This window comes from Poecilia reticulata, chromosome 3 (genome assembly GCF_904066995.2).
Source record: "Poecilia reticulata chromosome 3, P_reticulata-male-v2, whole genome shotgun sequence".
NCBI classification, from domain to species: domain Eukaryota; kingdom Metazoa; phylum Chordata; class Actinopteri; order Cyprinodontiformes; family Poeciliidae; genus Poecilia; species Poecilia reticulata.
The window spans coordinates 23,611,835-23,634,713 of record NC_088832.1 but is presented as its reverse complement, the minus strand read 5'-3'; the positions used below and the strand labels follow the sequence as shown (position 1 = coordinate 23,634,713).

General features: G+C 39.1%; 3 long non-coding RNA genes across 3 annotated transcripts; 1 reads left to right on the top strand and 2 right to left on the bottom strand.

Annotated features, from left to right (window-relative positions):
• Nucleotides 1–1,140: 1,140 nt before the first annotated feature.
• Nucleotides 1,141–13,745, bottom strand: LOC103462789 (uncharacterized). Its single transcript, XR_533399.2, has 3 exons — nucleotides 13,482–13,745; nucleotides 4,649–4,681; nucleotides 1,141–4,257 (listed from the first exon to the last, which is right to left on the bottom strand). It is a non-coding gene; the product is annotated as an uncharacterized LOC103462789 (long non-coding RNA).
• LOC103462790 (uncharacterized) lies at nucleotides 4,003–4,638 on the top strand. The gene is made up of 3 exons (XR_014086945.1): nucleotides 4,003–4,061; nucleotides 4,162–4,286; nucleotides 4,376–4,638. It is a non-coding gene; the product is annotated as an uncharacterized LOC103462790 (long non-coding RNA).
• Nucleotides 13,746–16,960: 3,215 nt separating the features above from the next.
• On the bottom strand, nucleotides 16,961–22,519 carry LOC145551126 (uncharacterized). The gene is made up of 2 exons (XR_014086944.1): nucleotides 22,446–22,519; nucleotides 16,961–22,413 (listed from the first exon to the last, which is right to left on the bottom strand). It is a non-coding gene; the product is annotated as an uncharacterized LOC145551126 (long non-coding RNA).
• Nucleotides 22,520–22,879: the final 360 nt, after the last annotated feature.

The following is a 22,879-nucleotide window of genomic DNA, read 5'->3' as shown; positions in this document are numbered from 1 at the left end:
ACCTGGTTAGCCTGTCAGTCAAACCTCTCACTGCAGAGCAGAGGACAGATGCTAATTTCTAAACTTTTGCTGACGAAGATTAGAGGATAAGATGGGCTTCACATGCAAGTATCAATCAATCACGATCCCCCAAATTTAAGGAAATTGGCGACCAGAAATCAACTGGTTGATAAATCAGTTGGCCAATAAATGTATCCTATTACACAAGTATATAATGTAAACAGCACTGCTAGAGATGCAATAAGTTTATAGCAGGTGTGTGAATAATTTAATGATAAGACTGCTTATTGCAGTCAGTCCACATTGTTAGCAGAACTAGAGGGCCCCAAAACCACATTTTGCTTAGGGCCCCATGTAGGCTTGGGCCGGCCCTGATCATGACAGACGGTGACAATGAATTGAAGTATAAAGCCACTCTCTCCGTCAAAATCAGTTTGGAATATGTATATGTAATGTAAACATTTAAATATATATAAAAAAATATTTTTAAGAACCACAATAAAGCATAGTTTGATAACAAAATACAATGGCAACAATGGATTTTTTCCTAAAATCTTCAAGCTAATAACTAAACTATAAAAATATTTTTTGTAGCCAAAATATTTGCTGTAAATGGTGAATATTGTATTTCTATAGTCAGAGTAATAATGTCAGTAAATACCTGTCAAAATATTGACACTGATGCATGATGTCCACTTTAGTGGACAGGTGATCATTTGTAACTTCTCCAAATACAAAGTTGTTATTTGGAAACTACATCAGTAGTTTTAGTCTTTTCTTCATGTCACAATATATTTTTTAACTGCAAGAGTTTCTACAGTAGAAGGAGGAACTGGATATTCCTGAGTGGGTCGGCATTCTTTTTCATCTGTCGGCCATATTGGATTTAACTAAATTTTCTTGCACTTGCAGTGGATGGCCAAAAATGGCAATGTATTGTATGATGCACTAATGACCTCGTTAGTGGTTTGTGCGCAAAATTAAAACCCACATAAACACAAGAAACTGACTTTTGGATAGCTGTCCACTGCCCGCTGTTAAGATAATAAAATCATTAACTTCTGGCTCGTTATATTCTCTTTTGCTCCTGGATTCAATGATTCCATGCATGGAAACAAAAGCCACACAGAGAAGACAGCGTCACAATAATCAGCATTTATTCAAGACAGATGCATACTATCACCAGAAAAGCACATCACATCAGAAAACTCAGAGCACAAACAACACATGAATTTACCTGAGAAAGGAAAAAAAGACAAAAAATGGAAACGACAGACAAAAGGCAAATACGTCTTTGGAGAATTGCAAGAGCAAATCTAATTTGTTACTCTGTGTATAAAGTTTTATATTATTGTATTTAATTTATTCAAATAAGGCGTATCTTTGCTCATCCAACCAGGACCTGCCTCTGATCCGTTTTAAAGTTAGAAACTCCCTGCAATTTGTTCACAAGATCAAACACCAGTTGTCACCATTGTCTAAATAAAGTGAAAACAGAGACTCTCCTGCTATTTCATGGCTTTCACAGATCAGTGTGAAAAGCTAGAACTTTTCCTGATGTATTTTCCCACACAGACAAAGGGCAGATCAAAGATCTTGGCAAACAATCTGCTTTAACTACAGGTAAAATAAAGGTCAGTATGCCAGAATAAGTTATTAATTCTAAAACTATAATTAGGCTATTTCAAACAAAACATGTTAAGTTTTAAAACTATCCATTTTTTCCCATCCATTTTCTTTACACCCTTGTCCCTCAGTGGGGTCGGGAGGGGTGCTGGTGCCTATCTCCAGCTAGCGTACCGGGCGAGAGGCGGGGTACACCCTGGACAGGTCGCCAGTCTGTCGCAGGGAAACACAGAGATACACAGGACACACAACCATGCACACACACTCACACCTAGGGGCAATTTGGAGAGGCCAATTAACCTGACAGTCATGTTTTTGGACTGTGGGAGGAAACCGGAGTACCCGGAGAAAACCCACGCATGCACTGGGAGAACATGCAAACTCCATGCAGAAAGACCGGGGACGGGAATCGAACCCAGAACCTTCTTGCTGCAAGGCAACAGCTCCACCAACTGCGCCACTTATTTTAATCTTATTTTCTTAACACCGATATGCATGAAATGGATTATATATGTAATGCATGGTCTGAGGTGCTAACAGGATGGTGTTTGTCAGTCATGAAAGATATTTGGAGATAAGCACCAGGACCCCTCTTGACTGCAATGGGGACAAATTTGTAAGAAAATGAATGGATTCCTAGAATAGAGACTAGCATGGAGGCTAGATCTCCCACACTTTGAAAACTTCTGGGCTTCACTGAAGATCAAGTTTTGTATTTTGTCGTTTATTATGTAATGATTGATTGGAACATGTTATGCTTATTTCAAGACTGATAGAGAGGAATATTTGCTTTTGTTTAACATTTTAAATGTTGTGGCACAGTTTGAGCCTTTTGCTAACGAAATATGTCACTTTGACCCTAAGTGCTGCTGTTCAGCATCTTTTATTCACAAATACATCAAAGCAATCAAGAAAAACTGTGAAGCAAAGGATCATGGGTGATGAAAGAGGTCTGTGTCTTTAATAAAAAGAATCACTAATTATTTTAGTCTATTTTCTTGTGCAAAACTAACTTTCTCCTATATTTTGCACCAAAATATAGGAGCTGCTTGTTTTGAGTCAATTCTTTAATGTTAATGAAAAAGTTCTTGCTTCATTTGTTCGTTATTTAAGGGAAATGTTTGGTTATTACTGAAATAAACTGTCAATGGAACAAGAACTTTTTTCAAGTTTCTTTAGAACGATGAGATGTTAAAGTTCCTCTGTATAAATATGACAGCACAGATCAGTGTCTGTCCTTTGATTGGACAGATCAGTGTCTGTCCTGTGATTAGTGTCTTTCTTTCTAGCAGGACGTTGTGAACAGAGTTTAAAAGCTGCTGCAGGACTGCAGACATTCACAGAAAGCTGGACCAGCAATGGCTCTGCTGAAGGTTCTGCTGCTGCAGCTGGGGCTGGGTGAGTCGGAAATACTGGACACACTGGAGACACTTCCACTAGTTCCAGGGAGGCTGCTGCTCTCTGTGACTCTCAAACTTCCCTCTGATTCTGTTTCAGACTGAAACGCCTTTGCATATAAACTCAGATGCTTTTTAATCTTTAATTGTTTATCCTCTTTCTGTTCCTGCAGCCAAGTTTGCACCTGATTTCTGAGAAAAGTCGTCCTTTTTCTTCTTCAGGTGTTTCAGTGAACTCAGGTGTTTCTCTGCAAAAGAGAATCATTGGAGGTCGAAACTGTGATGACACGGAGCGTCTTTATCATGTTCGGCTGGAGAGCAGCAATGGTACTCATAGGAGCCGCTGTGGAGGATCTCTGATCCACCGTCAGTGGATTCTGACTTCAGCTCTCTGTTGGACATCAGGATGGTAGGAAAGAGAAATGAAGACGATGATCAGGTTTCCTGCTTTTCATTATAATCTAACCTTTTCTGCAGGACTAATGTAGCAATGTTAAAAGTTCATCCACGGACGGTTATACATTACAATCAGGTAATCCGACACGATCCTGTGATTTATACTCATGGCGTCCACCAGCATGGCATCATGTTACTGAAGCTTCATACACCAGTAACAGATGTCCCAGTTGTTCAGCTACCAGACTGCAGGCGACATCTTAAACTGTAAGTCTTTCTCTCATCAAAAACACGACTAAAGTGTTTCTGTCTCTACTCCTCCAGTCCTGCTGCCTCTGCTTCAGCACACCTGTGTAAGGTAATCAGGCCACCAGCAGAACCAGAACCCGTTTAGCTCAGGTGTGTTGGACCAGAGACGCATGTACAGGACGCAGGACACCATCACTGAGGACTGGAGGTGGACACTCCTGTGGCAGTGGATGAAGTCCTTCATGGATTTATTTTCTGTTCTTTCATTGTTCTTCATAACAATTTTCTACATTATCTTGTATTTTTACATTTTATTCTTATTGGGTTTTAGAGGCGACACTGTTCAGCTGGCAGGAGAGGGAGCAATGACAACTGGCCCCAATAATCGGCGATGTAAGAGAAATATTGAAATTATGAGAATAAAATCTTTGTTTCCGTCTCTACAGAAAAGGTTGAGTGAAGACATTTTTATAATTCTTATGTTTCTCTACAGTGATCGATCCTCCTATTCCAGCACATCTTCAGTGTGTCACCATGAGAGTTGTTCATGTTTCCCTCGTTGTGCCGAGTCGTGGGTTTTTGTTCTATGCTGCAAGATAAAACAAGGATAGGTGCTATGTAAGTTTGTTTCTTGAATATCACTCTACAGCGATTAGAAGACTTTTCTGTTTTACAACATAAATATTTTGATATAAATTTTTCTACAGGGCGACTGTGGTGGAGCAGCGATGCATAACGGCAAGATTTATGGTGTGATTTATGCTGCTGGAGAAGATGCATGTCAGAGACCAGCTGCAATCATGGATGTGTGTAAATATGTGGGGTGGATAAAACAAAGAACTGGGATTCCATAAAACACAAACTATCATGAAATAAAATTCTCATCATATTTCTTCTCACATATAATTTTATAATTGTAGCTTCATCAGTTTGATCCACATGTTTATAGAATAAGAATAATTGTTTTGTTTTTTTCTCACCTGATCACCTCCTTATTGGAGCTTTTTCTTCACCTGAAAAATGAATAAATCAATAAATGCATGAAAAAGAAACATTTTCTGGCTGATTGTCTTTACATTCATGGTTCAGTTTCTTCAGTTGATATTTTCCCAGAACTGAGTCTAAAAATGTGACATGAGTTTTAAATCACATGAAGAGGAGCAACAGAAGTAATTTATTTATTCAGTTTTTGTCTTTTTTTTACATCAGAAATGAACATGCAGCATCTAAACTCTGCAGCTCTGGAGTTACTATTCCTGATTTAGTTCTAGAGAACTTTAAACTGCAACACGACCAAAGAGCTTTGCACAAAAATAATGAAACAGAAGTCATATAATACAGCAGTTAACAAGTAAAATCCTAATGTAAAAATGGGAAAAAAATTTTTTTTAAATAAACAAAGAAATAAAAAGTTAAATAATTAAAAACCATTTTAAAAGTCAAAATCTGGAATGAAAGAAGTTTTAAGAAAATATTTAAAAACTGGTTAAACTAATTCATGGTAGCTTCTGGTTGCCACAAATTTTACATAAAAATGATAGAAAATGTTCCTCTTTTGCAGTTAAGTCTTAATTTTTAACACTTTATAGGGTGTGACGGTCCGACCAGTAAAACAAAAGGACAAAGGCATATATAAAAAAATATTTTCTATTTATTTTTTCCAAAGAAAGAATCTTAACAAAAAAGTTCAACAAATCTAAAAAATATAACAAAATGGGCCCAAAAGAAATCAACTAAGGCAACATAACTCAAGATAACAAACCAAAGACTGACTTACCAATGAACACACAGGGGAATTTATACAAACAGGCTAGCCTACACAAACGAGGAGGGGTAGGGAAGGAGACAAAGACAAATAATGTATAAACATAAATGACTAATTTAAACTAAAACATTTTAACTTTATCACAACTATAAAAACCAAAATAACCTAATACCAAAAAGGTTTTAGCAATTATGCCATTAGTGGAGAAAGGCTATGCTATTAGTGGAGAGAGGCAGATTGTTTCACATCAAGTCCCCTGCTTCCAGCAGCCTGATGGATTGTTCCACTTCCTGGTTTTCTTTTGAGCCAACCCCCTTCTGCCAGCCAGTCCTTAAACTCAGCAAAACAAAATAGTTAATGATCTTAAATAACATAAGGTGTTTACTAAATGTGTGCACCCAAATTAGTAAACAACCTAATGTAATAACCACCACCAAAGAAAAAGTGAAATTCTAAATATATTAAATGAAAACATTTAAATAAATACTAACACTGAAGAAAAGGTGGAGGAACCTCCACACACTCCCCCTCTTCTGGAAATTCCATGGGCCAGCGTGACAGGTAGTCGGCAGTAGAGTTCAGCTTCCCAGGGATGTAATGAACATCAAACTGGAATGGTTGCATCACCAACCATTCCAGCGAGTTATTCTGCTGTTGGAGTCTTTCTTTCAAGCCACTTCAGAGTCTTGTGATCCATTTCTAGGACGAACCGTGTCCCCAACAGATAATATTTGAATGAATCCAAGGCCCACTTCACAGCTAGGCACTCCTTTTCTATAGTGCAGATGGTCCTCCCAGCTGTTACTGTAGATGACAATATCATCTAAATAAGCAGATGCTAAATTTGAAAGACCTCCCAGTACCTTATCCATAAGCCTCTTGAAGGTTGCAGGTGCTCCATGAAGCCCAAAAGGCATGACGGTGAACTGATGGAGGCCCCAAGGTGTCCGGAAAGCTGTCAGCTCACAAGACCTGGTGGTAAGGGGAACCTGCCAATAACCTTTAGAGAGATCAATGGTGGTAAGATATTTTGCTTTTCCAAGACAGCAAATCAAATCATCGATACGAGGAGTAGGATACGAGTCAAACTTGGAAACAGAGTTCAAATAGCGGAAGTCTATACAGAACCTCACGGTGCCATCCTTTTTTGGTACAAGGACAATAGGATTACGCCAGTCACTGTGAGAAGTCTCAACGATGCACAGAGAAAGCATTAATTCAATCTCCTCTTTTAAAGGTCCAAGGAGACGCTCAGGGATTCTGTAGCTCCATTGTTTCACAACTGTATCCTCTTTCAGATGAATATCATGTTCAATATAATCAGTACGTCCAGGATCATCTTGAAACACATTGATGACACTCTCACTTGCAACTGCTGTTCTGGGGAGAGATGACTCAGGTCAAGAGCAGAAGCTGATGGTAGAGGCAGGTATTGTTCCTCCACCTCCTCATCTGATACACTTCTGATAAAAAAAATACATCTTGCTTCCCCTCAGGTCTTGATACCCATTCCTTTAGCAGGTTAATGTGAAGAACTTTAGTACTGCGTCTTTGATCTGGAGTACAGATCTTGTAGGTGGTAGGACCCAGTTTTTGAACAATCTTGTATGGACCTTGCCACTGAGCCAAAAACTTGCTGTCATCAGTAGGTAGCAGTACCAATACCTTTTGACCTGGTTCAAAACTCCTTACATGAGCAGTTTGATCATACCAGGTTTTTTGCTTCTGTTGAGACACGCATATGTTCCTGAGCTAATGAGGTCATCTTTTCCAACTTCTCTCTCATCTGGAGGACATAAAAAATTGTATTAACAGGTTCTTTGCAGGTTTCCCCTCCCACCTTTCCTTAAAAGGCCAGTGGACCTGGGAAAACCCAGTAGAGGCTTGGGGTACCTCCCGATATGCAAACAAGAGGAGGGAGCCACTGATCCCAATCAGACCCAGCTTCATTGATGAACTTCCGAAGCATGTTCTTAAGAGTTGATTAAACCTCTCTGTGAGTCCATCAGTTTGCGTGTGATATGGGGTGGTTCTCAGTCCCCTAATGCCAATCAGTTTATACACATCCTTCAGTAGTTTGGACATAAAATTTGTCCCTTGATCAGTCAGTATTTCTTTGGGAAACCCCACTCGTGAAAAAAACTGAACCAGGCAAAAGGCAACAGTCTTAGCCTTAACAGATTTCAGGGGAACACTTCTGGATACTTTGTGGCATAATCAGTGATAACCAACATAAATGGTTACCTGATTTGCTCTTCTCCACTGGACCCACAACATCCATGCAAACGTTCAAATGGTGTATTTATAATAGGAAAGGCTGAAGAGGCGCTCTCGCTGCAAATCTGGTGGATGTTTTTTGACATTGAGGACAACTCCTGCAAAAACTGGCAACATCTTTGTGTAATCCAGGCCAGTAGAAACACCGTTGGATTCGGGCTATCGTTTTATGTTTCCCCAGGTGGCCAGCCCAGGGAATGAATGGCCCAAAGTCAATACTGTTTTTCTGACTTTTCTGGGTAACACAAGCTGCTGTAATTCTCCATGTCTCCTATAGAGGTTGCCATTTTGCATGTAAAATTCCTCTGCAGTTTCACCTTCTTCAACTTTCTTCATAAGGTCAGCCAGACATCTATCCTGGTGCTGCAGCTCACTAATATTATCAGGAATTTGAAGTCTAGCTGTACTCAGGTTCAGGTAACACAGGAGAGGCTGTGGTATGTTTGAATTTTTCTTGCTTGCGTTGTGCACGAGACTTACGATCTTTAGTACGACACCCTTCAATCTCAGCCTCATAGAATGGCAAGGCTTTTAAGCTGGGCTCATCTTCACCTGAGATCTTCTAAACATTGCACATTTTAGAAGCATTTATTAGGTCAGTGAGAACTGGAAGATAATTTCCTAGGACAACAGGAAAAGGTAATTCATCCATGACACCCACATTTAACAGGTAAACATGTCCTTGCACTCTCATGTAAATGTTTGCTGTGGGATATTGTTTTTCATCCCCATGAACACAGCAGATGGTATTGTTCGAGGTGCAAATACTATGTGGTGGGACATACCTGCGGGTACCAGTGACTGGTACTTCCTGTGTCAATCAGCTTTGACCTTCTGCCCATCGTATTTCCACAGTAGTGCTTCATCAGTGGCTGGTTTTGTCTGTTTAATACATGGTTCTTCTCTGAGTACCAGGATTTGAGGACACATAGGCTTTGTTTGGCCCTCCTGCCCACATAAATAGCAGATACGTTTTTCACAGTTTTGTTTGACTGGGGGAAAAACATTTTTCTTTCCAGATTGCTTACTCACATTCCATATGACACCAGTATGACGACTGGTGTTACCTGGAATCGGCATAACTCCCTTTTCCAGCTCTAAAAGCCCATGATGGGTCTCCAAAGCATCCGCCAGGGAAACCGCCTCTGCTGCATCTTTGACGTCATGCATCTCTTCAACAGTCTTACCTCGGGGCTGAACCCATTTGCCATACAGTTCTTAAGTTCATATAGAGCTCCTTGGCGGACTCATTTGGCTCCACATGAAGAGAGCGGAAACTCGATGATAAGTCTCGGTGTAATTCATATTCTGTAAAATAGCAGCTTTAACATTATCATAGTTCATTGATTCATCCACACATGTACATATGCACTCCTGCTTACCAGTTAAGAGTGGAATCAAATTAAATGCCCAGTCGCTTTTGGCCATCTACAAGCACCTGCTATCCTCTCAAAAGTTGTAAGGAAATGCTCGATGTCATCATCTTCACTTAGCTTTTGCATTTTTGGTTCTTTATAAAAATGTGTAGAAACCGAGTCACCTGGCGTAACAGCAGACAGTGCAGGTTCTGGTGGTGAACTATCCACATCATAGGCCTCAAGCCTGCAGAGGAAGGGGTGTGTTCTTGCACAAAAGGCCTCAGATGCTCAGAAGACTTGGCCTGAAACTCCTCTTGAAATAAAGTGAACTGATGTTGGAAAGCCTTAAACCTGTGATCTTGACGTGCCATCTCTTCCTCTCGAGCTTTCTGCTGTCCGATGTGGGCCTGAAGGATCCCTGCCAAGTCTGATATGGTTGGCTCTCTCCCCTCTTCATCCTCTTCACAAGCTTCACAAGTTGCACCACACTCCTCATGCTCCATTTGCGCTTCCTTGTCTGATGGAGTCGACTTGCCTTTACCACTTCTGGCTCCTTTCAGGGTTTAGGTCTTTTTCTTCTTCCTTTTGGTTCCAAAAAAAAATTGTGAATATACCTTTGTCCTTAACTGGTGGATCCCACTTCTGACACCAACTGTGACGGTCCGACCAGTAAAACAAAAGGACAAAGGCATATATAAAAAAATATTTTCTATTTATTTTTTCCAAAGAATATCTTAACAAAAAGGTTCAACAACAAATCTAAAAAATATAACAAAATGTGCCCAAAAGAAATCAACTAAGGCAACATAACTCAAGATAACAAACCAAAGACTGACTTAACAATGAACACACAGGGGAATTTATACAAACAGGCTAGCCTACACAAACGAGGAGGGGTAGGGACGGAGACAAAGACAAATAATGTATAAACATAAATGACTTATTTAAACTAAAACATTTTAACTTTATCACAACTATAAAAACCAAAATAACCTAATACCAAAAAGGTTTTAGCAATTATACCATTAGTGGAGAGAGGCAGATTGTTTCACATCAAGTCCCCTGCTTCCAGCAGCCTGATGGATTGTTCCACTTCCTGGTTTTCTTTTGAGCAAACCCCCTTCTGCCAGCCAGTACTTAAACTCAGCAAAACAAAATAGTTAATGATCTTAAATAACATAAGGTGTTTACATTAGGTTGCATTAGGCTAGTAAACAACCTAATGCAATAACCACCACCAAAGAAAAAGTGAAATTCTAAATATATTAAATGAAAACATTTAAATAAATACTAACACTGAAGAAAAGGTGGAGGAACCTCCACACACTCCCCCTCTTCTGGAAATTCCATGGGCCAGCGTGACAGGTAGTCGGCAGTAGAGTTCAGCTTCCCAGGGATGTAATGAACATCAAACTGGAATGGTTGCATCACCAACCATTCCAGCGAGTTATTCTGCTGTTGGAGTCTTTCTTTCAAGCCACTTCAGAGTCTTGTGATCCATTTCTAGGACGAACCGTGTCCCCAACAGATAATATTTGAATGAATCCAAGGCCCACTTCACAGCTAGGCACTCCTTTTCTATAGTGGAGTATCGAGTTTCCCTTGGATAGAGCTTTCTGCTTATAAAAGCAATTGGATGACGTCCTCCTGGTGGCCCTTGAAGCAACACTGGACCCAGCCTACGCCCAGATGCATCAGTTTGCAAAATAAATGGCTGGTCAAAGTCAGGGCAGTGTAATGTTGGAGGTCCACTCAAGGCACCTTGGATGTCCTTAAAAACTCTCTCTGCTTCTTCTGACCACTGAAGCTGATTAGGTTTCTTGGGACTGGTCATATCTGTAAACACAGCAGCTCTGGCAGAAAAGTTAGGAACGAACTTATGGTACCAACCCGACATTCCAAGGAAGGATTTTAGCTGTGTCCTGGTCTGTGGCAGAGGACACGACTGAATTGCTTGAACCTTCTGGATCTGAGGTTTGATGACTCCATTGCCAATAATATGTCAGAGATATTGAACTTCCTTCTTGGCCAGAGTGCATTTAGCTGCATTAACAGTCAGACCTAAATACTAACACTGCCACTAAATACTAACACTGAGGAAAAGGTGGAGGAACCTCCACATAGGGTAACATAAAGCTATGAAAGATAATTATCTTAATAACATTAACATAAGAATCACCTGCAGAATAAAATAGGAAGTGCAAACAATATTTATTTTCACTGTTGAAATTAAATTCTAAATTACATGTTTATTGTGTAAAACCATTCAAAAAATTAAAAATGAGAAAAGTTCTACTATAAAATTTTTTTATAGTAACATCTGACAAATGTTATGTGTTAGTAATGCTAAAATATGTAATTTGATACTTTATTCTTACATTTTTCACTGATAATATTACATCAAATTAAACAGAAAAGAAGGTTTGCATCATCAAATATGATAGCCTTACTAATTCAATAATCACCGTCCAAAGGATAGTATTAACCGGGAATATTTAATTAAGCTGTTATTAAATGATAAACAGCAGTGATGTGCGGTGTGATCCATAGCTGATGAGGCACTGACTTAATCATAATCAGACTTCCAAATATAGACATCTTTCATGGTACTGTTTACATATTTTTTACATGCGCACAACGTTGGAGAGCAAAAAGACAATTTTACACACCATCTACAGCAGCACTGCCGATGTAGAATAATTCCGTTAACTCAATGAAATTTGGAAATGCAGGTATTATTAATTTAATGCATCCTCTGTATCGGCCGATCTACACGTAGAGTCGTTTCCATAGCAACTGACAACAATGCCACTATATGTTTTAGGATTCAACACCAAAAGCCACTAAATATTTCCCAAACAAAGAACAATTAATAAGTGATCTCTGTGGTACATATATGTGTTATTCTAACACAGCAGTTTACAGGTTATGTTTATTCTGTTTTCTTTACACACAGGGGCGCGGTAAACGGCTGAAATGGGATGATGATTCTAGGGGCCCTGACCAACAGGGGGCCCTCCACAATTTAATCATTCATATTTTGTTCATAGACATAAAATAAAAGAAATCGGGGTCCTGTCAAATACAAAATTAATCATATTGTATTTTCAAAGATTGTTTTTAGCAGTAAAAGTTTAATGTTACCCCTCACATACCAAAAAACACACATCCGTTTTTGCCCTGAATCCCACTATCTGCGTTAAATGGTTCGTTCCTGCTTGGTGCGCTTAACGGTGACATATGCAGCTACAGTCAGTAGAAGCTGCAGCTGAATACAGCGGCGACTGTGGCAGTTACTATGCTGCTAAGAAAAGTTATAAAATCAGGTTTTCAAAAACAAAATAGAGAGAGGGAGAGAGAGAAAAAGGCAAGAGTGTTAATTTATAACCCAGTTTTTCTCCAAGAGAGGTGAGTAGACTGTGTGAGATTATCAACCATTTACCATAATTAGCTTAGCTACAACCTCCTTTTAACTAGCATTTAATGAATTAAGGAAAAAAAATTACCAACATATTCATATATTTAACTTGTTCCCTGTGCCTTTTACCACTTGACAGATGAGTGATTGAGCAGTAGCAGCTTTAAAACACGTCCCTCCTGACCCGCAGTGAGTGAATGAGGCTAATTGACAGCGCTAAGAGCGTCCTACTAGTTCTGATTGGTTGTTTTGGTCGGTGCATTACTTGAACCAGTAATAGTAATTCAGGAAGGAAATGGAGTTGATTGTTTTTACAGATTATCTGTCTCATAAACTGCTATGACATTGTGACAACTTTAACAAATATGGAGAAAACATATTTTTTATTAAAGTTGTGTACTGCAGCTTGAATAAAATGCAGCTACATATCATTTTTAGGCGTCTGGATTGCTTTATGTGTAGTTGCATGTTGCTTTTGCTTATGGGGAGAGACATTTCAGTATCTAAAACTAATAGAAAAAATGTAAGCAACCTACTGGCATACTGGATGTGGACTGTTGGATGTTAATTTCATGAGCAGTAAATATTGTGCTAATTATCAGTATTGAACCAAAGAAAGCAAGGCAATGGCAAGCCTTTAAAATTGTGATGCTTTTTATGGGTCAAATAGACTCAAAAAATTGTAACAGCACCTGCACGGGGGGGCCCAATCTAATTTTTGTCAGGGAGCCCAAGATTTCTGGCAACACCCCTGTTTACACATACACAAACTGTAGCTCACAAAATGCACATATTAAAACTAAGCAAAAACTTATTGTCTTCTTACCTTTACTTATAAATGGAGTCGATGATGAGCTGCTTATTCTGAACAAGTGATCAGTGCATTCAAAGTCAAGTCTATCTTCCAACACAAGTTGAGAAAAGACAGCAAAGGAGGCAGAAAAGGATGTTTCTATCAGAACATCCACAAAGTCAGTCTTTGCTTGTATACCAACCTGTTTGAATAGGAGGTACTCTTCTGTCTTGTAGTTTCAAACCTTTCATCTCTGGTGTTGGTCTTCCTTCAGTATTATTTCCTGCTTCAATTGAAAATCCACTTTATAAAATTTTTTAAGTGTAGAAAAGTAGTCATTCATGTTGACGTCAGAAGAGAGGATACATAAATAAATATATTAAATCAATGTAAATCAATGGGGAAATCCTACAAGCGCTAAAATCTGACACTGTTTTTGTTTACTTTTTGTCAAGAAGGAAGTTGCGCTGACCTTCTTCAGAGGTTTTGTGTCGATTCCTTCAGTAGTTCTCGGTGCAGCGCCCCCAGAGGCGATGGGGGAAAACAGGTTTTCAGTTAGTTTTAGTCGTTTGACTAAAATGCTTTCAGACTAAAACTTTTACATCTCCTGCCTGCTGGATTTGGGTCCACACTTCAACCACACACATCATGACAGACGGTGGTAATGCATTGGACTTTAAGGACACTCTGTCCGTCACGGTCAGTTTGGAATGAATATATGTAATGTAAACATTTAAATATCATTTTTTTAAGAACCACAATAAATCCTAACTGTTAAAAAATAAAATGTCAAGAATCAACTTTTTTCCTTTAATCTTCAAGGTAAGAACTAAAATAAATGAATGTTTTTACAGCTAAAATATTTGCTGTACATGGTGCATATTGTATATCTATAGTCAGAGTAATGATGTAAGTAAATACCTGTCAAAATACAGTGGGGCAAAAAAGTATTTAGTCAGCCACCAATTGTGCAAGTTCTCCCACTTAAAAAGATGAGAGAGGCCTGTAATTTACATCATAGGTATATACCTCAACTATGAGACAAAGGGAGAAAAGAAAATCCAGAAAATCACATTTTCTGATTTTTAAAGAATTTATTGGCAATATATGGTGGAAAATAAGTATTTGGTCAGCTACAAACAAGCAAGATTTCAGGCTCTCACAGCCGTGTAACTTCTTCTGTAAGAGGCTCCTCTGTCCTCCACTTGTTACCTGTATTAATGGCACCTATTTGAACTCGTTATCAGTATAAAACACACCTGTCCACAACCTCAAACAGTCACACTCTAAACTCCACCATGGCCAAAACTAGAGAGCTGTCAAAGGACACCCGAAACAAAATAATAAACCTGCACCTAGCTGGGAATACTGAATCTGCAATAGGTAAACAGCTTGGTGTAAAGAAATCAACTGTGGGATCAATTATTAGAAAATGGAACACTTACAAGACCACTGATAATCTCCCTCGATCTGGGGCTCCACGCAAGATCACACCCCGTGGGGTCAAAATGATCACAAGAACGGTGAGCAAAAATCCAGAACCACATGGGGGAACCTAGTGAATGACCTGCAGAGAGCTGGGACCAAAGTAACAAAGGCTACCATCAGTAACACACTACGCCGCCAGGGACTCAAACCTGCAGTGCCAGACGTGTCCCCCTGCTTAAGCCAGTACATGTCAAGGCCCGTCTCAAGTTTGCTAGAGAGCATTTGGATGATCCAGAAGATGACTGGGAGAATATCATATGGTCAGATGAAACCAAAGTAGAACTTTTTGGTCAAAACTCTATTCGTCGTGTTTGGAGGAGAATGAATGCTGAGTTGCATCCAAAGAACACCATGCCTACTGTGAAGCATGGGGGTGGAAACATCATGCTTTAGGGCTGTTTTTCTGCCAAGGGACCAGGACGACTAATCCGTGTAAAGGAAAGAATGAATGGGGCCATGTATCATCACATTTTGAGTTAAAACCTCCTTCCATCAACAAGGGCATTGAAGGTGAAACGTGGCTGGGTCTTTCAGCAGGACGATGATCCCAAACACACCACCCGGGTAACGAAGGAGTGGCTTCGTAAGAAGCATTTCAAGGTCCTGGAGTGGCCTAGCCAGTCTCCAGATGTCAACCCCATAGAAAATCTGTGGAGGGAGTTGAAAGTCCGTATTGTCCAGCGACAGCCCCAGAACATCACAGCTCTAGAGAAGATCTGCATGGAGGAATGGGCCAACATACCACCAACAGTGTGTGAGAACCTTGTGAAGACTTACAGAAAACGTTTGATATCTGTCATTGCCAACAAAGGGTATATAACAAAGTGTTGAGATGAACTTTTGTTATTGACCAAATACTTATTTTCCACCATATTTTGCAAATAAATTCTTTAAAAATCAGAAAATGTGATTTTCTGGATTTTTTTTCTCCTTTTGTCTCTCATAGTTGAGGTACATCTATGATGAAAATTACAGGCCTCTCTCATCTTTTTAAGTGGGAGATCTTGCACAATTGGTGGCTGACTAAATACTTATTTTCCCCACTGTTTTGCCACTGATGCATGACATCCACTTTAGTGGACAGGTGATCATTTATAATTTCTACAAATACAAAGTTATTTGGAAACTACATCAGTAGTTTTAGTCTTTAGGTGTTGCTTCATGTCACAATATATTTTTTACCTGCAAAAGTTTCTACAGTAGAAGGAGGTGCTGGGTATTCCTGAGTGGGTCGACATGCTTTTTCATCTGTCGGCCATATTGGATTTTACTGAATTTTCTTGAACTTGCAGTGGATGTCCAGTAGTTGGCAGTGTATTGTATGATGCACTAGTGACCACTTTAATGGTTTGTGTGCATTTACAAAATAACCCCCCCCCAAAAAACACAAGAAAATGGCTTTGGATAGCTGTCCACTGCCAGCTTAGCATGAAATTGATTATATATAAGGCATGGTCTGAGGTACTAACAGGGCATCATGAATTATATTTGGAGATAGGCACCAAGACCCATCTTGACCCCACTGGGAACAAAGGTTTAAGAAAATGAATGGATGGCTAGCATGGAGGCTAACATGTGGACTAAACCTCCCACACTTTGAAAACCTCTGGGCTTCACTGAAGATCAGGTTTTAATTTTGTCATTTATTATGTAATGATTGATTGGAACATTGTTTGGAGAGACTTCAGCACGGCTTCAATGCGATTCTGGTCCACCATCCGGCGTCTCGGGAGGGGGAAGCAGTGCAGCACCAACACTGTTTATAGTGGGGATGATGTGCTGCTGACCTCAACTCAGGATGTTGTGGGCCGGTGGGCGGAATACTTCGAAGACCTCCTCAATCCCACCAACATGCCTTTTGTTAAGGAAGCTGAGCCTGGGGACTCTGGGTCGGGCTTTCCAATCTCTGGGGACAAGGTTGCTGAAGTGGTCAAAAAGCTTCTCGGTGGCAGGGCCCCAGGGGTGGATGAGATTCGTCTGGAGTTCCTTAAGGCTTTGGATGTTGTAGGGTTGTGTTGGCTCACGCGACTCTGCAATATCGCATGGACATCGAGGGCAGTTCCCCTGGGCACCCTCCGGTCCCCCTGTTCAAAAAGGGGGACCGGAGGGTGTGTTCTGTTGAGAATGGAAATTCCGATTGATGAATCATAATTTGTATTGACACACGGAGCATAAAATCAGCCAAGAAAAGCATTCAGACTTTACTTATTTTATTCACTTTCAGCGCTGAAAGGAGACACTTTAACCATTACATTCGAGAAGAGTTTCTAAAAATGTCTGTGCAGCGTCTGAAGAGAAGGAGGAGGGTAGCTGATTATATGGACTGAAGACACTCCTTGAAATCACACCATGTCTCTGTGGCCTGGGAAAACTTTTCTTTTTTGTGAGAAATGGACCTTGGTGCCTAACATAGGTCTATATAATCCATTTCATGCAAACATGTGACTCTTTACTATGGGCCCTTTGTCTAACAGCGTGTGACTCTTTCTCGACCTTGGTAAAGCGTCTCAACATTACCCCTGTTGGGCTCTAAAAGAGCCCAAAATGGGGAAGACAAACCCTAGAGTAGACACTGTCCCTCTGGAAAACGTCCCCCGAAGCTTTTGCAAATGTTGATATACATAGCATCATTTCAAGTAGAGATGTGCCGATCAGATTTTTTCTTGCCGATACCGATACCGATCACCCATAAGGGCCGATCACCAATACCGATACCGATCACATAATTATTATTTTTTATCATAAACACTACCGGTTACATTATGTGGAAAAAGGAACCATGAATTCACCTTAATTTAGACAAAAACTTGTTTTTAAGAACTTTTTCCAAGAACTAAACAAAACAGGCATTCTGCAAATTGTATTGCTATCGATAATACTATCTTTAACAGACTGAAAACATATGAAGGCTCTGAAGAGGCTAAATAATGCAGAGCCAAAATAAAACCTCTCAACATTGCCAAAAAAAATTCAAGTATAAAACTTAACATTCAAAGGCAAATACAGGTTCCATTACAATAAACAATCCAGAGTTACTGCATGAAAACTTCCTGATAGCATGGCGGCTAGCTGATTACTGCTAGTTCTGAGTGGCTGTTTCTGACTGAGCGGAGTAATTATGCAGAGCAGGGAGGAGATCGATTCTTTTTTTAGAGATTATCTGTCTCATGTTAGGGCAGCGAAAGTTTTAATATGTATGTAAAATTTATTTTTTTAGGTTAGATGCTGCAGCTTTAAACAGAGGTTCGGTGTGAGAGTCACTACCAGGTGGAGCAGAAGCGGCGCTTCGTCTGTGAAATATTACTACCTGTAGCGCGTAGCAGCGGTTCAACAGCGAGAGCAGAGCCAGCGTTTTACATTGCAGCTCAAAGACTTAAATAATTTTGCGGGTTATTTGTTTAGCTTTCTGACCGTCATGCTAATCCGGGTGAGTGTTTGCAGCTGTGCGCTGCTTTACCTATCTGATCCTCCATATGTATTTTTTGCTGCAGTGAGCCTCGATGTAGCCAAACTCCGTCAAGTATGGCATTGTTTTTATGCCATATTAGATTTGTTGTGTTGATGCATTTTTACGTGCTTCACCCCACGTGCATCAATTTTCTGCCGCAACACGCAAACTTCCCCATTCACTCTGTTCGTTATAGTTCCACATCACTTAGGATTTGTTGCTGCGCGTTTGCGGAGTGTGAAGGAAAGAGGAGACCAGCTGCACAGACAGGCTGTGAAATGAGATGCAGGTGATCAGTATCGGCAACAAGAGCCAATGATCGCCGATCACCGATCATGCACTTTTTCACGTAATATTTAAAAGTTAATGAATTACAGAAAGGATGCAATGCTAAATGAAATGGGATGGTAAGAAAAGCTTAAAAGTAATGAGTCTGGAAAGGCACAGAACTTACAACGAACACTAAACAGCAAACCAACAAATCAGGATCAAGGCAGCACACTCAAAATATACTGGTCTGAATGAACTATGATGAGGAAACAAGTAAAAATGCTTTCTAAGTAAAATGTAATAATAGTAATAAAATTTAATCATATCAGTCTCTCTATAGCAAGACCTATCAACGTCAAATCAGTTTCTGCGTGTGTCCAGATGTAGACGCGGCGCAGCTCGATGGGAAACCCCGACAGGCCTGCGAGGCTTCAGTGGCGTTTCAGCTGTAAATTGGTCCACCAATTGTGGAAGGCGCCCACAGTCTCACATCCCTGCACACCCAGAAAGGATTGGACTTCATTCTGCAATACAAAAAACACAACAAAAACCGAAATCAATGGATTATATAAAGAAAATTAAAGTGAAGGAAAGCATCTATTTTTGTCACTAGATACTAGTACTGCCCTTAAACTCTGGAAAGCTGGAGTTCCACGGTCGTCTTTTGGTTCTGAGAAACCATCTGATAGGCATGTGGGGTTCTATAGGTACCACTGCTCTTCTCTATGTTGGAGGTGATGCACTGAACAGCCAAGGACCTCAGGCAGGGAACAGCAGAATCCACAGGTGATGAGGAGAGCAAGGAAGATTCTTTAAGGTTGTGCATCATCTGATTAGTAAACATAATGTTCTTTTTTTTAATGGCTGCTCCTTGAAGCTGAAGATCAAGCTTTTTTTTTTTACTAAGCCAATAGAGCATCAATATATCAATAGCATCTGTTATTTAAGTTCTCCTCTTAATCATAGTTAAAGAAATGCTTAAATTAAGTAACACATTTCAACCTTCAAAAATAGCATTGCTTGTTTTAAGTGTTGCCATATTCATAGGATCAGATAAAATCAGAAATCAAACAAAAATCATGTAAAGATCAGATTATGAAATGAATGTGAAAAACTGCCCACAGTCATGTTTTAGCAAAGGAATATCATTTGAAATGTATATGAATTATCCCTAATAGAAACTTTACCAGAAATCTTAAACCATATATAAATATTTTGCTTTTGTTATTTTAATCAAATTCAATCAAATAGTCCTCATTTAATAAGAAGTAGCCCACTACACTAAAGGCTTGTAAAATATTCTCAGTAGTGTGAAACGTTAATGATTCGTGTTAAATTAAGATCCCTTGTAATATATTCCATTCATGTAATAAAAGACAACCCTATTTTGTCTCAAACCACCAGACTTCACATGTGATGTTCAATTTGCCCCGTCAGAAGCTGTCCAGGGCAGCATTCAGTCCCGCTGTGCAGAAAAAATCTGGACAAAGTGTTTGGCCCCCCTTGACAGAGCGAGGGAGAGACAGAGCAATACAGCATGTCAATGTTTTCAAACCTCCGTCTCACGTCGGGCAGAAGCCGTTGGTCTTTTCAGCCATAGGAGACCCTCAGAAACAACGGCTGGGCCTTGTCCTTTAGCCAGGTATTTCCTCAGAGATCAGATCCTGTAAGCTGCAATCCGTCCTCATGTGACAACAGGAAAAATCAATCCAACCTCACTGACCTCTATAGAAGCTGTAAGAATCGTCCTCTAGGTCTTTGCTCTCAAACAGCAGTCCGGCCGAAGATGGTACAATTCATATGTGTAGAAAGTGCAAATGTCCAAGTCAGCGCAGCTAAGAACAGCAGAGGCCTGAAGGCTTTTCTCCTCACCTCCTCCCATGGCCCTGAACCTGCAAAACCCGGCCCCCATGGTCCCCGTCAGACCACAGGAAGCAGAAGTGCTAGAGTACAACACAAAGTAAATTAAGAAAATAAAAGTGTATGCCACCTTTTGCTCACATAATTATAAATTAACTGTCTTTTCTGTAGCTTGTGATGTAGATGAAGAGTTGCCTCTTTTTTTTGTTTCTTTTTGTTGTTCCAGCCAGGCTCAGGGTCACTGGAGCGGCTCAGATAACGTCCACTGCCTCAGTCCCTGAGCTCCGAAGAAAAGATAAAATAGAAATGTGTTAAGATGATTCACCCTCAGATGTTTCAGAATTAACCGGTTGTGGAATCAACCCCTCTCAAAAATTAAACTCTAAGAAATTATTAAAATGTAAACAAAATCTAGTATTTCCAGCTTCATACACTTTTAATAAATTGGTTATTCAAATGCATATGTAAACTAATCAATTCAATGGTGTCCAATTTTACACAAAAGCATCCTTGTGATATTGCCATGCTTTAAGACAACCAATTAAATTTCCTTAATAATTTAGGTCAAAAAGAAAACTGTAATCAAATATTATTTATTCCATTAATGAAAATATTACCATTATCCTGATATTTTTCAAAACTGCTGAGTATTCATGTATTGTTCCAATTACATCCAACTGTAACTTTATACAATTAAAAGTAGAGGTGATGCAGGAAACCCGTCAATCTGAAAATAAACATGGCATAGATATTGATTGAAGCTATTCAATTTTAAATGACCAATTGTTAATTTAGTAAGAGCTTCTATATAACTCTGTATTTCAGTCATGCAGGAAGGCACTGTAAAAGAGCTCATTAAATGAACTCATAATATACCAATGTCAAATGAATAAATTCATAATTAACCATATCTTTAAACCGACTAGGAATTGGTCTGTTTCTTCTCCACCCCCTGTTGGTATAATTAAAAAATTTGAAAGCAATTTTGCATTTGTTACTATTCTCCAAGACTAAAATATTACAGGGTGTCACAAGTTTCCCAGATCTTCTGTCTAGAATTGGACGTAGACTATGAGATGTTTTTAGATGTAAAGATTTATCAAAAATGTTTTATGTTTATCATTTCCCCCTTTTGTTTTCTTATCTAAATAGAAAACGAAAATTTCTGACAACAAGATTTCTATTGTTATCAGAAATATTGTTCAGAGACTCTTTTTCTATATATACTGTATATTTTTAAATGTCCAACTGAAACTGTACTGGTAAAGCCAAAATTTTTTTTTATTTTAAACAAGTTCAGATCAGAATTTGGATTGCTTTCCTAAAAGGCTGTGTCAATGTTCTGTTTGAACCGACAAAAGAAGAATTGATCAATTTAGGCAGAGGAGCAAAACATGTAGACAAAGATTATGCAGTACTGTAAGATGTCTTTGCATTTCAAATCAAATGTTCTGTTGGACTTGAATTTATGTATCAATTCAATCAAATCAAAGCACCCAGGTGTTGTGAGCCAGCTGTTGTCCAATCAGTTTGATTTTTTACATAATCAATTACTATCATATCCACTTTAAAAGTTTCATCATGTCCAATTTGTGCCTTTCTACCAAGACACGCATGTGTTTCAAAAGCAGCAATTAGTTAGTTAGTAAGTTAGTTAGTTTTGTTATTAGAAAATAAAAACAACAATAATATTAATAAAAATGAAAAGAAAATAAAACATGTTAAACTAAATGAAAAGTCTCGTAATAAATGCTATCTGGTTTTAAACCAAAGCTGAAATGTGATTACTCCTTTTTGAACATACTATTTGACACTTTGAAGTAAGGTAACTGATAGAGATTTTTTGATATTATCATTTTGTTGTTACTTTAGTTCATATTCGGTCTAATGTTAGTCAGTTTAAAGTGTTCTCTTCTTTAGTGTGTGTATTAACTGACCTGGGGGTCACAGCTGCCTGTTCATCTTCAGGTGAAACAGTTTGACCGAGATTTGAACCGGGCTCAGGCCGTAGATCAGATATCGCATCTGGAACTGGGTTGCTAGTTGTTTAGGTAAATTGTTTTACGACCTTTGCTGTGTTTAGGTAAAATGTTTTACGACCTTTGCTGTTTTTCCTCTGCTGTCTATCTTGCCTATCCTCCCTCTTTGAAGTTTGAAAATAAAAGACAAGCTCTACCCAAAGATCTTCAGAACGCTCTGTGAACGGCTCGGAGGAGCAGTTGACAGAGTCTTCTCCTTTTGCAAAAGTTTAGTCATAAAATTCATATATGTTGTCTGTGGTTCTTTTATGTAGGTTCTAGAAAAATACCTATCAGTAACTGAATTATCTAGATTTAGAATCATTAATTGTCTTTGAGACAAGAATATGTTGTAACCAATGTAATGAACCATAATTGAATCTAGAGCTGTTTCATAATCACCCTTTGAATCAAACATATACTCATATTTATTTACCAATTCTGTTCCCTCTTTAGACATTTTAAGGTGAGCAAGTTTCAAATGAAAAGAAATCCTGTTTTTGATAAGATAATAAG